Raw genomic sequence first — 12,702 nt, forward strand, 5'->3', positions numbered from 1 at the left:
AAAATATTTCCGAGTTTGTAATATTTCTTGACTTTTATTTTTTTGGATTTGAAATATTTATCCTGGTTTCCGTACGACACGCTCAGTTCTTGCGCTATTTTATTTTTTGTTGTTTCCACGAGTTGTTGAATTCCACTAAATTGATTCATCACAACGTTTAAACATGGGCTTAAAGTGAGAATTTTTATTTTTACAAGATATAAATAATTTAGAACACGTTTCAATTTTAATAGAAGTCTGCGTTGAGATGTTAATGCATGAAAAACACATCGTAAATAGGAGAATATGTTTTGTAAAGAATATGTAACCCCAAAAAAATTTTTTGGGGGGTTAATTTTTAATTGATAATTTTGTATAAGCTAATGCTTTGTTTAGAACATGGAGGTAGCGTTTTGTGTTGGCTTAATGTAATACTGCATTATTCGTATAATGCCAGTTTACTGTGACATGACATACACTTTATGTCTTCTGGGAAAAAAAACAGAGCCGCGAAGTTGAATATGTTTAAAAATCATTCAATGCAGTAGAAAGATTATAAATAGGGAAAATTTCAACTAAAATTGTTAAAGTTAAATCTCCAGAAATTAAATCAGATGTAATTTAAAAGTCAGTCATATTCCGTCCACTGGTGCAAAATGTTGTTTCAATTAATATCGAATTTTAAAAATGTACTGGAAGCAGAATGTAATAGGATCTTGTTGATAAAGACACTAAACTTACTTCCCTGGTTTGGTTTATTGTGTATTGCATGTTCAGGTGACAGTCACTCCTTTTTTTAAACATCAACTTGTAATTTCAGGTTTTAGAGCTATTTGTGTTACTATTGTGTAGATTTTGAAAAAGATTTATTGAAATAATGTTAAGGAATATACCAATCTCGTTTCAAGGGCTTCTTTTTTATGTGGCTGGCGCGAATTTTTTTCGGTGACTATCGAATTTTACACTTTGTGTACACAAACACAAGCAAAGCAGATTAAATTATTTTTGTTCCCAAGAATAGAATGTCATTACTTCAGCTGTTGTTTTAAATTCAGCAGTTAAGGTTGAAAGCATCATCGTCCCCAGGGACTTTTGCATTTTTGACATCGAGACCAGCGGCGAAAAAAACCCTGGTACAGGCTGGTGAGTTCTGTGATGCGATTGGATTACATCCAACATAGATAATTCATTTATGCGTCATAATATATGCAACGATTTACTATAAAGATGGCGGATTTTGTTACGAAAATAATGAAACAGAAAAATTTTCACAAATATTGACCAAAAAACGGTGAGCCAAACAGTAAATATTTTAATGAAAAATGTTATTTGGGCTTCCATTTTTCATTGTTGACATTTTAAATGAGAATAAAGTTTTCTTTTTTAAGCTTTGCAAAAAACATGACTTTTCGGCAATTGAAGTGGGTGAGAAAAGACTAGCTAGCTATCTTCTAACATGTATGTATATAGGCAAGAGCGTAATAAACCATTACTGAATAAAAATAAGTTCTGTTTTTTATTTAGTTAGCTAGCAGACGCATCACACTTGTGTAAAATTTAGCCACAAAAGTTACAGCTAACTAAAAAATGTCACATTCCGAAGCAAAATTCGGGTCTAAAAACACACAAAAAAGGGTTTACTGCTAAAATGAAATTATCCACAAGTATATTTTGCTTAAGATCCTAAAAACGTACTAACCAAAGAAAAAGTTTATGTAACTACCAAAAACACGTTTAAGTAATAAACAAGTAGATTAATCACTAACTTCTTGGGTAAGACATTAGATTGCTAAGGCCTTTCTTGATCACAAGTTTCTCAGGTGGTTGTTTTTAGCACTTATAATTATTTTACCAAACGCAGTTCTGGAAATGTGAAGTAGACCTTTCGCGTGTTCATTAGTAGGAAATTTATCATGTCAAAGCACATTATATTGCTGTTTAAACACAGTATGTATGGCTTCTGGAATATTTTTTGCTATGATTCTACTGTAAAAGTTGCTAACTGAGGAAAGCATCGTAGCGTACATATAAGGACCGAAGCTAAATTGACCCTAGGTTGTCTTCTTGTATTAGTATATCTCCCAACAAAATCAGCTTTACCACATTTTGTCGGTAAATAATGTTTAAGATTTCATCACTATAAAATATAGTTTCAGGTTGAACAAATAATAACTTGGTTTGAAATAAAACTTTCGAAAGTCAAGCGTTGAAAATCATAAACAACCAAACGACATCGTCTTCGCCAGATGCATGTAAAAACGAGGACTCGATCAAGTTGCTTTTACTAGCTGCACAAATTGTAACAACGAGACAAACTCATTAATTATTTTTAGTAACCAGTATACTGGTCATAAAAAGCAGCCTTTACCAGGGTCTTGTTTAGTCCTCAAGTAAGCGCTAGCAGCTTTGACATAGGCAGCAAACCCTGTGGACGAGGATGGGTTTAAAGATTTCTTTCCATGTGGACAAAGACATGGAAATTGCGTAAGCAGAAATATATGAACCTCCATGTGTTGGTGCAATCAGTTCTGCAGAAATTGAATGTTTTTTAGCAGATGGAATTATAAAATTTAAATAACGCCGAGAATTTATTGAAACTTTTTTTGGGTGGTGAAAACTATCCATGATAATTTAACATCCTTTAACAAACCAAAGTCTGTGGCTAAAATAGTGAAGAAATTTGTGATGCAGTTGCAAAATAACAATGTTAACAATGCAGTCAAATTGTTGAGCAACAAGAAGACATTTCAACCAATCCTTTGCAATAATACATACTTTTAAGTGTATGTATGTGGAAAGAATATAAGCTCCTATCCTAGCTAAAATTGAATTCGATGAAGAATCAGTCATTCGATACTATTACCGTTGTGGTTTTCAATACAAAGAAATTCTTTTACACCTTGAGAAGCGCCATGCGTATTTTATAAGTAGAAGTACGTTGCTTCGTAAGCTCAAATCATATGGATTACAAAGACGACATTCTTTACAAAATGACAATTACACACACTTAGCTAATCGAGTAAAGGAAATTGAAAGTGGTGCCGGGTCATATGGAGGCTATCGAGCAGTGTGGCATACTCTGCAATTAGAAGGTTGGCAAGTTCCAAGAAACATCGTTGCCAGTATTTTAAAAGATGTAGATCCTGAAGGAACTGATTTCAGGAAAGCTAGGCGGTTAAAAAGAAGAAAACATGCAATCCTGGTCCAAACTATGCCTGGCATATTGACGGGTATGACAAAGCAAAGCCGTGGGGATTTTTAATACATGGAGCCATTGACGGATTCAATAGGAGGATGTTGTGGCTTAGAGTGAGCAGATCTTACAAATCACCAAGTGCTATTGCAAGCATGTACTTAATATGTGTGAAAAATGTTGCGCTGTTGAATTGGTAACAGATTTAGGCACCGAAAATGCAATTGTTTCCGCAATGCAGTCAATTTTTCGAGACAACCCTGATGCCCATAGGTATATTCCGTCACCAAGAAATCAAAGAATAGAATGGTGGTGGTCTTACTTGAGAAAAACTAGACTTATATGGTGGCATAACTTTTTCAATGATCTAGAGTCTGAGGGTACATTGGATTTAAGCGACGAACTAAACAAGGAATGCTTATGGTATTCTTTTCTGGGATTATACAACAAGAACTCGACGATGTGAAGGAACATTGGAACACGCACTATATCCGCAAATCAAGGTTTGATTGTGTCTCAGCCTGGCCAGATTCGATTTTTAATATACCTGGAAGTTACAGAGTACAAAAATGAAACTTGAAGTAGAAGAAAACAAAATTTTGACGCAATGGAAGAAACAAACGATTCCGAAGATGAAAACGAAGTCACTGAGTATTTCGATTATGTAACTGCAGAGCTTAAAATCGATGCCTCAAAAACTTGGGATGAAGGCTTGAGCGTTTACCACACGCTTTTGAAGATTGCGCGTCAAGGGACATAAAAAATATATACCAGATTTTGCGGATAACATAAATTTCTATCAAATGATATAAACTAACAAAAAAGAAAAAATATCAACAGAAGTATATATAAATATAAATAACTTTTAGAAATGTTAAGGTATATATCTAAATATCATGTTCTTGCAAATGACTGTCCTTTACAGAAACCTATGTACAGAGTTCTACGAAAACTTTCAGGACTTTTCACGTGAGCGACTGGAAGAGTTATTGACCAACTACATGAGTGAACAACAAACAACGTTTGTTGGAAAATCATTAGAGAATGCACCATCAACTATCCCTTTCTCTTCAGCGAGATGGACCATCAACCTTTTGTTCATAATTTTGTATTTCTGTGTTTCTCGACTCCATACAGTGAAAATACGAGAAAGTGACGCAGTTAATCTTATAACAAAAAACATTTGAGATGACTTGTCAACATTGCCTTTAACTTTAGCAAGCACATCAGTTAGAGATATTTCTGGGAGGATCGGAACCAGAACTAGGAGATTCGGTATCATGATTTGTGATTGAATTATGATTTTCAGGGACAGTTGTAACAGTTGGTCTGGCAACAACAGTTGATTCTGACGAAACAGTAGATTCACTAAGTTGTAAAATATCTGTAGAAGGAGAAATGGGAGAATTATTGTTTTTCCATACTTTTAATCTTTTAATTTCGGGCTCATTGTTGTCACTTGTGCGATAACCGTTGCCAAGATCATTGAAATCATCTTCATTATTATTTTCATTTACATCCTCATCACTCAGTTCCTCCATTTGTTCTTTGATTCTTAAGACTTTACTTTCACAAAGAAATAATGTCATTCTTTTGTAATCTTTTTGTAACTCATCTTGATATTTATATAGCACAAAAGAGCTCTTCTGATCCAGGTATGGTGACAATTTCCTTGCCACTTTCGTACAGCAGATTATAGTAAGTTTGGTAGTGATCGTCATACAAATCTGGGTGGAACTGCTTCCATTTGTTTTCCGCACGGATTTTTATTTCATCTGCAGTTGACAGTTTCGACACACGAAATAAAATTTTCTTCCCTCTTTTAACCATTAATCTCGATTCCTTTTCTCTCCACTCCATTAAACCAATTATGATGTTACCTTTCTTTCAGAATGCTCTTTGTTTTTTTATTCCAAGCTACTTCTTTTTTAGTGTAACCAGTCCACAGTTTGGGTTTTTCCTTTCGACAGTCAGAGAATGATTGTAGATGGCCTATGTAGAACAGAGAAATATATGTCAACATAATGATATGTATAGCTAGCACACTCATAGCTAGCACAATATTGTCTTTTCTTATTTTTTTTTCTTATAGAACAGGATAGATTATCAGATTATTTTTTGGAAAGCCAGCTCTTGTAATTCGGTTCTTTTAGCCAGTCGTCTAAAAATTTTGATTTCCTTGGCATTATTATATCTTAGTAATCTCTTTAGTTCTAAACAGAAATAAAAAGTAAACTATAGGAAACTTAATTGTTAGGTAAGGTCAAGTGAAATATAATATAGATATACCATGGTAGATAAATACTAAAACAATGATAAAACTAGAAATCAACCAAGAAAGCTTAAAAAAAGAATTTGATGATGCTTAAAAATTAAATATGCAGTCTTCAAACTAAATTCCAGGACATTCCAGTACAATCTCTAAAAAGAAGGAAAGTCCAGGGCATTCAGGGACATTCCAGGACAAAAACTAAATACCAGGATATTCCAGGACATTTCATGAAAACACCATGAAAACACCATGAAAATGATCATCAGAAGGACTATTACTGTTTTCTCTCGAAACAGTTTCATTATCCACTAAATCATCCAAACAGATTTAAAAAAGAAGGAAAACAGTTTTCTCACTTACCTTTTCCACAACCGGAGCAATATTTCGATTTATGAGGTATTTGCGCACCACAATGGTTGCAGAACATATCCCATCAAAGTGGTAGGTCTGAGTCACAAAGTGTGGTCATAAAACGTAAACAAAACGCACATTGAATTCTTTTTTTTTTTTAACAAATTAACTTTTTTTTATTAACATTAACTTTGTTATACATAAATTAGGTTGTTATCTCACATATAAAATACTAGATGTTTTTTTTTTGTTTTCTTACTCCATCACTCTTGATGAATTGTCGCGTTGTTAGCGAGTTCAAATTCTTCTATGTTATTGTCCGCATTTCTCGGTGATCTTGATCCTCGAATGCATCTCAATGCTGGTCTTATGAGCGAAAAGCTGATTTTCGTTCTTATGACATTGGTTGCGACCGAATTTGAAATGCTGCGTTTTTCTGCAATCATATCAGCTAACCGCTTGTAGAAGGCTTTGCATTCTTTTGCCATTGCACCATTCGCAGCGAACACCAGTGGTGTGAACGTACCATTCGCGATTTGCAACACCCGTTCGTTGTACTGTCGCTTCTTCTCTCTTTCGTTCATCTGAAAGCATCTCTTAATTTCTGAACGCCTGTACCTGTGAGCATGTAGGTTAAAAATCCTTACGTCAAAGAATACTCTTTGGCAAGGCGTCCAGAAACCGAGAGCACTGATGTCAAGACGTACTTCGTTCTGGATGTTTCCTGTTCTCTCTCGAAGACCCTCTCCGTTGACCTCAATCAGCATTGGCTCCTTCTTTACGTGATGACAGACTTCTTTTAAGAGTGAGGCGGTGATGTCACGCAGTTCGTTGTGTCGCAGGGTGACCATGCCCCCTTTTTTACAAGACAAGGCATGGCAAAGGTCGAATTTTTCACCACATACGCATTCAGTCAGGAGTCGCTCGAGGTTCCAGTTATACCTTATTCTGATTGCATCCCAAACTGCTGTTTATTCAGATCGTAGCCCCACTCTTTCAGGGGTAGTGTTGTCGGCCAGTTCGAAACGCCACTTTCAAGGTTGGTGTCGTTCAAATGTTTTTCGGCATCCACCATTACTTCTCGTAGGCTGTCAACCTTAGCTTGTTGCTTTTTTCTCCGTTCTGCCTTGATCGCTGATTTCGTCTTGCCACCTTACCTGTGTGTCTAGGATCATGTTCTTTAGATGGAGCGTGACCTGGCAGGAATTTTCATATTCTTCATTTGCTATTCGAGTAACATCTTTTAAACCAAGGCCTCTAAGACGTGGCGGAAGGGACAGGAGTGATCTCTCTCTATCATTAACGATATGTCCACCAGTAATGGCTGGGATGAACTGATGTCTAAGGACCTCTTCGAACGGTTGTAAGTAGTTTTCAATCCCTGGGATTGTTCGGAAGAAGTACGTCAGCTTATGCTGATATCCAGCAATATAACAGCCGTATGCTGCTTGCGGCTGTGTGGTCGCAATCCGAGAAAGCAAAACCCATTTTTCGACTAATTCATTAACGTATTTTCGCTTGTACTGTTCGCTTCCTACCACCGACCCGAGATGTCTTTCTCCTTCAGTGGTTATTTTAACCGCAGTTCCTTCAATAATCTCTCTTGCCTCGTCGAACTTCTCTGGCCTCACGATAAGCCACGACTTTGTTGGTTGGGGATGATATCCATATTTTGGCCCACATTGGATGAGATTTGACCACCAACTACGAAGTGCGACGAGGCTTCCAGATGCGCTTACATCATCCGCGAACGCCACCATCTTGTTGTTTTGATCCTCAGTTGTTGCAATTAGTATGTCAAGTAGAGGGGATATAGCCATCGCGTAAATAGCCATTCCGAGTGGATCACCTTGTGTTGTGCCCTCTCTTGACAAAATTTCTTGCCCCCCGATGACAAACAGACGTGCTGGCGTTTGGTAGCAATTCTTTACATATGTAGCAATCGGTGGAGATATGATGGAGATGTTGTGAAGCAGCACTTTTCTGTTCACACAGTTAAAAGCGTTTGCAGCGTCAACGAGGAGGACTGCTTCAGACTGCTCTCTTCCAAACAGCTCTTTCATTGCGTTTATCGCCGCTTCACTATCTGCTTCTCGGCCGCACATTTGTGATTTTGAGGAAAGCTTCGACCACATCTTTCTCTGTGACACTCATTACGATTTTTCCTGCTATTCTCCTGAGTACTTCACCTACTCCAATAGGCCGTAGTCCTGGTTGTTTGTCCAGTGGGGCTAGTCGGGATGCCATTATTGCTTCGAGGGAGTTGTCGTTGATGGTATCGACTCACATCCTTTTGATAACGTTTGCTAGCGCTCTTCTAAGATCTTGTCCAGTGTCGCCATACATCTTCCAGGAAAGTATCTTTCTCCAACCGTCCGCATCCATACCAGATGGACCGGAACCCCCTTTCGTCATTTGGGCGCTTTGAGAATCATTTGATCGTCTATGGATTCAAAAATTATTGGTTTCACTGTGGGAATTTCCCCTGGAAGTAGGGCTTTTTCATTTGCCTCTTTTCCATCGGGATGTTTGATTCGCAAAAGCTCCATTGTTTCGTTGTTTAAGGGTAATATCCCTCCTTTCATGTTGTTCGTAAGAAGCTTGATTGCACCATTCACGTTACCCTTTTGCATAGGCTCTTTAAATTGTCTTAAAAGAGCTGCCATATCTCTCTTCCCGTTGTTGGTAGGTAGACTTGACTGAATAGCTTTCGCTTCTCTGTAAAGTTTTGCAAAGTCTCCCATGTTTCCAGGCGTCGTTCAAGAGCTTCGACGTGGTCTTTATTCTTTGATCTTTTGGATGGTTTCTGTAATAGCAAGGCGAGAATAATGTGTATCAGCCTCAGCGCATAGTTCTTGAGTGGAGAATTCTCTGTCCACGAATTCAGCAAGCGTGTCGTTTCACGAATGTATGCCTTTCTGGAAGCGCCGTTTGATAGCATGAATAGATTGCGTTTCCAGAAAACGATTTTTTCGTAAATCTCTTTAGCACTTTTCTCCATCTCACTACTTTTCGTTTCGGACCACCAGAAAAATTCCGCAATTTGTTCTTCTTGTCGCGGTGGCAAGTGCTGCTCGGGTGCAAGAGGCGGCTGGCCAACTTTCTGATTGATTTCATTTCTCGTGCAGTGTCTTAGATATTGGATTATTCCACGTTCAGATTTGCATTTCTTACCACAACGTTCGCAATTAAATAGACGTTCACTCGTTTGTTCCATCTCTTCTCGGTTAATATTTGGTAAAACTCTTTCTGTATGAATAATATTTTCCAATAGTGCTATTTTACGTTGAAAAATGTTTCTCTGTAGGTAGCATTTTGTTTAATTTTACCGGAGCGATGGTTGCAATGAAATTCCGTTACGGAAAAGCGCTACCATTTTGGGATCCCAAAATAGAGAGCCATTTGGAGCGTAAAGATATATGACGAGTCGAAACCTCTGCCGTGGAAGTTTTATTTTGCCGTAGAATTTTTAATTTGCCGCGAAGTCTTTAATTTGCCTTGAAATCTTTAATTTGTCGTGGGAAATGTTTAATTTGCCCTGATGCTTGTGGGCCACCGTAGACACTAAAGGTCGACGCAAACACATCCAACATTTTAGTTTGAATGTTGGATGAAATGTTGGATTCCAATTTTGGATAAAATTGACTTTTATCCAACATTCCATACAACATTCGATTTTTGTCCCGTTCATTCTAATTTTCAAGATGACGATCAACGTATATATAAGGCAGCTGTTCTAATTTTAACTTAATTAAAATGAATTCCGATCGAGGTAAAAGAAGTGACTTGATAAAAAAAAAGAAGTGAAAAAGGACATTTTAACAACATTATAGCGGAGATATGTTTAGAATGGACATGACAGATTTTAAATAAATAAACATACCCCTTAAATTTTTTGCGAAACTGTTTCGATAAAAGATCACGCTTCATTATCTTGCTACGTGTCTATTCGAATTTCACAATCGAACATACGAAAAACACTCCTTCGTTTATGTTTTCCCATCAACGCAGTGCTGAAAGCCACATGTTGGGTGAAGGTACATACCAAACGCATCCAACACAAATTTTTGATGTTAGATGAAATGTTGGATAATAGAAGCTTTTTGTAATCTATCATTTTTATTTATAAATTAATTAATGTTTAGTGTGGAAACTTTTACCTGCTGAATTTCCACTCTGCGTGTAGTATAAAAAGACGACCAATATTAATTAATTTATGAATAAAAATAACACTTAACAAAAAATAAAAAAATAAAAATTCAACTGAGCTTATATTACTATATTTCTAGTTTAGTTAAAAACAATATCGTTGTATCAACATTAACTTCAAATTAAAGACAAGAAAATGGAATAGTTTAAGTCGATTCAAATGTTTAAAATTACAAAGAACTTGATTTCATGGCTGCTTTTGCTATTATGGATTACTAAGAATTATTGCCAGTATGGCAGTTACAACATAATATCTGATGAAGAAATCAATGAAGAAAATATCTATGAACGATTTGAAAGCAAAACATTAACATCATGTTACCTGCGCTGTCAAGCAAATCCAAATTGTGATCGAGTTGCATATCAATATGAAAGTGCAGCAAAAGACTTCATAACGTGTTACCTCATTAAAAATGTCGCAACTGATAGCAGTTTGAATGTGATAAAAGCACAGGTTATAACACCGGTAAATATATATTTTCTGATTTTAAAGCCTACGTTAAGTGGGGTCTTACATGTTTCCGCTTTTCCATATGGCTTATTTCAATTATTTATATGTCTTATTTCGAATACTCCTGTCTATGTAAAAGTTAGCTAAAATTATGTCTAGGAAATGCCAATAATCAATAATCAAGCCATGTGGCATGTGTTGAAGGAATAGAATTAACAATTTCTTTTTTAGTATATGACTAACGAAGTAGATGCTTCAAAGGAGAAAGTCAATGTCTCTAATAATAAAGCAAGTGGAGGTGGAAAATTGGATTGCGGTACAGGTAAAATTAACATTAAATCAATTGTTTAAAGAGCTAGTGCTTGTTGGTTGCACTAAAAGTTAAAATGACTTGTTTGACCGTAAGGTTAGGGTAAAATAGAAAAAGGGAAAGCTGAAAAAATGTACATGCGTTATAACTTTCCTACATATTTTTTTAAATAACTTTTTTAATAACTTTTACTTGTCTAGCTGAATGTTAAGACGATTTTTGGAGCATAATAATGCCACGGAAGGACCTCCAAAGCACAAGATAGTTAGGATTTCTTATTGTCAAAATCAATGTAGCATGCAGGGTTCTTTATTTTTCACTACATTTTCTCATATTCATGGAAGGCCTGCAACAAAATAACATTTTCGGATAGGTTAGCTTGAATTCCTGTGAAGTGATAAACTAACACAATTTACTTTGTCATCCTAAAGGCTTTGAAGAAGGTAGCTCATATTCAGAAACGACCTTAGTTTTCTTAACAATCATGTTCATTTCGATAGCTTGTTTTTATTTAAAACCCGCAGATTTTAATTTACTGCCCGACAGTGTCATTTATGTTGATGCAAAGCATTTCCCGAGAAGGGCAATATCATTCATGGTAACATGGTATTGTTTAGTTTTATAATATGATAGCATAATTATAGAAGAGATTATGTAACCATACAAAATTTTTATAATAGGTGACTGAAAAAGTATTTTATTTTGTATGTCCTTCCCTGACGCAAATGAAAATCTTAACTGAATCCCAATTATATGGATCAAACCAAATCAACAAGGGTTAAGACAGAAAATAGAATAATTAACCATTTAGGTGAAGGAAAGTAAGCAACATTTTTTGATAATGGAATTTTCAATTTTCATGATTTAGTTGATCAATATTTTGTTTGATCTAAAAGAAAAACAAACAAGAATAACTTATCAACAAGATGGGACATTTATTTGTGGAGAAGTCAAAACATATAGTCATAAAAATATAATTACAGCTACGAGACATAGCTAACATTTGTTTTTAAAAAATATAATTAACTGTTACGTATTACATTTAGATTCGTTATACGCAATTGCATTTACGCAACGCGCCATTACATTACCTTATGTCACCAAAACAATGAGTTTTGTGGATGCTATGACTATTACAGTTTGGATCAAAGTTACTGAACTCCCAGTTGCGATGACTTGCCCTGTTGTTGTTTCGTTTTTGCCTCCTGGCGATGCGAGTTGCAATGACATAAGTGTTGCAATGTCAACGGGTTCACCAAAAATGAGAGGCTACACATATCCTCGATCTGGCGACATGGTACGTATAGCATACTAAAATCCTGCCTACTACTCTCTACGATGTGTGATTGCGTCTCAACAGAAACGATCTTCGTAATTACAAAATATGAAAGAATACATACCTAGTATAAGTAAGTTTACGATAATATATGATTGATGGTAACAATTTTAAAAGAAATTGTGACTATCTGCTTGAAAAATAAAGATTTTTATAGGACTTTAAGTTAACTAGCTTTTAAAGAGACTCGTGCGTTAAAGATTTTTTTTTTTCATTTTAAAATATAGAATGCTGAAAACAAGCTTCATGAATGGGTACATGTAGCCATTTTATACGATGGAATAAGAAACAGTCAGGATTTTTACATCAATGGCACAAAAACGCGGAGCATGTCATGGGAAGAAGTAAAAACGAGGGTAGTTGATCAAATTCAGGTGACTATTGGTAGTGATGTAGATAAGGAGACAGACTGTGTTATAAATGACATACAACAAAGTTTCGTTGGCAGTGTGGCTAATTTATTCGTATGGAAGAGATTGTTGACTTCTGACGAACTTACGGCAGCTTACAAGAACCAACCAAACACAACTGATGCTATTGTGCTGTGGCACGAGTTTCTTTCCAAAGTCGATGGCGTTTCGAACATAATAGAGCCATTCCA

This window comes from Hydractinia symbiolongicarpus, chromosome 8, assembly GCF_029227915.1.
Source record: "Hydractinia symbiolongicarpus strain clone_291-10 chromosome 8, HSymV2.1, whole genome shotgun sequence".
NCBI classification, from domain to species: domain Eukaryota; kingdom Metazoa; phylum Cnidaria; class Hydrozoa; order Anthoathecata; family Hydractiniidae; genus Hydractinia; species Hydractinia symbiolongicarpus.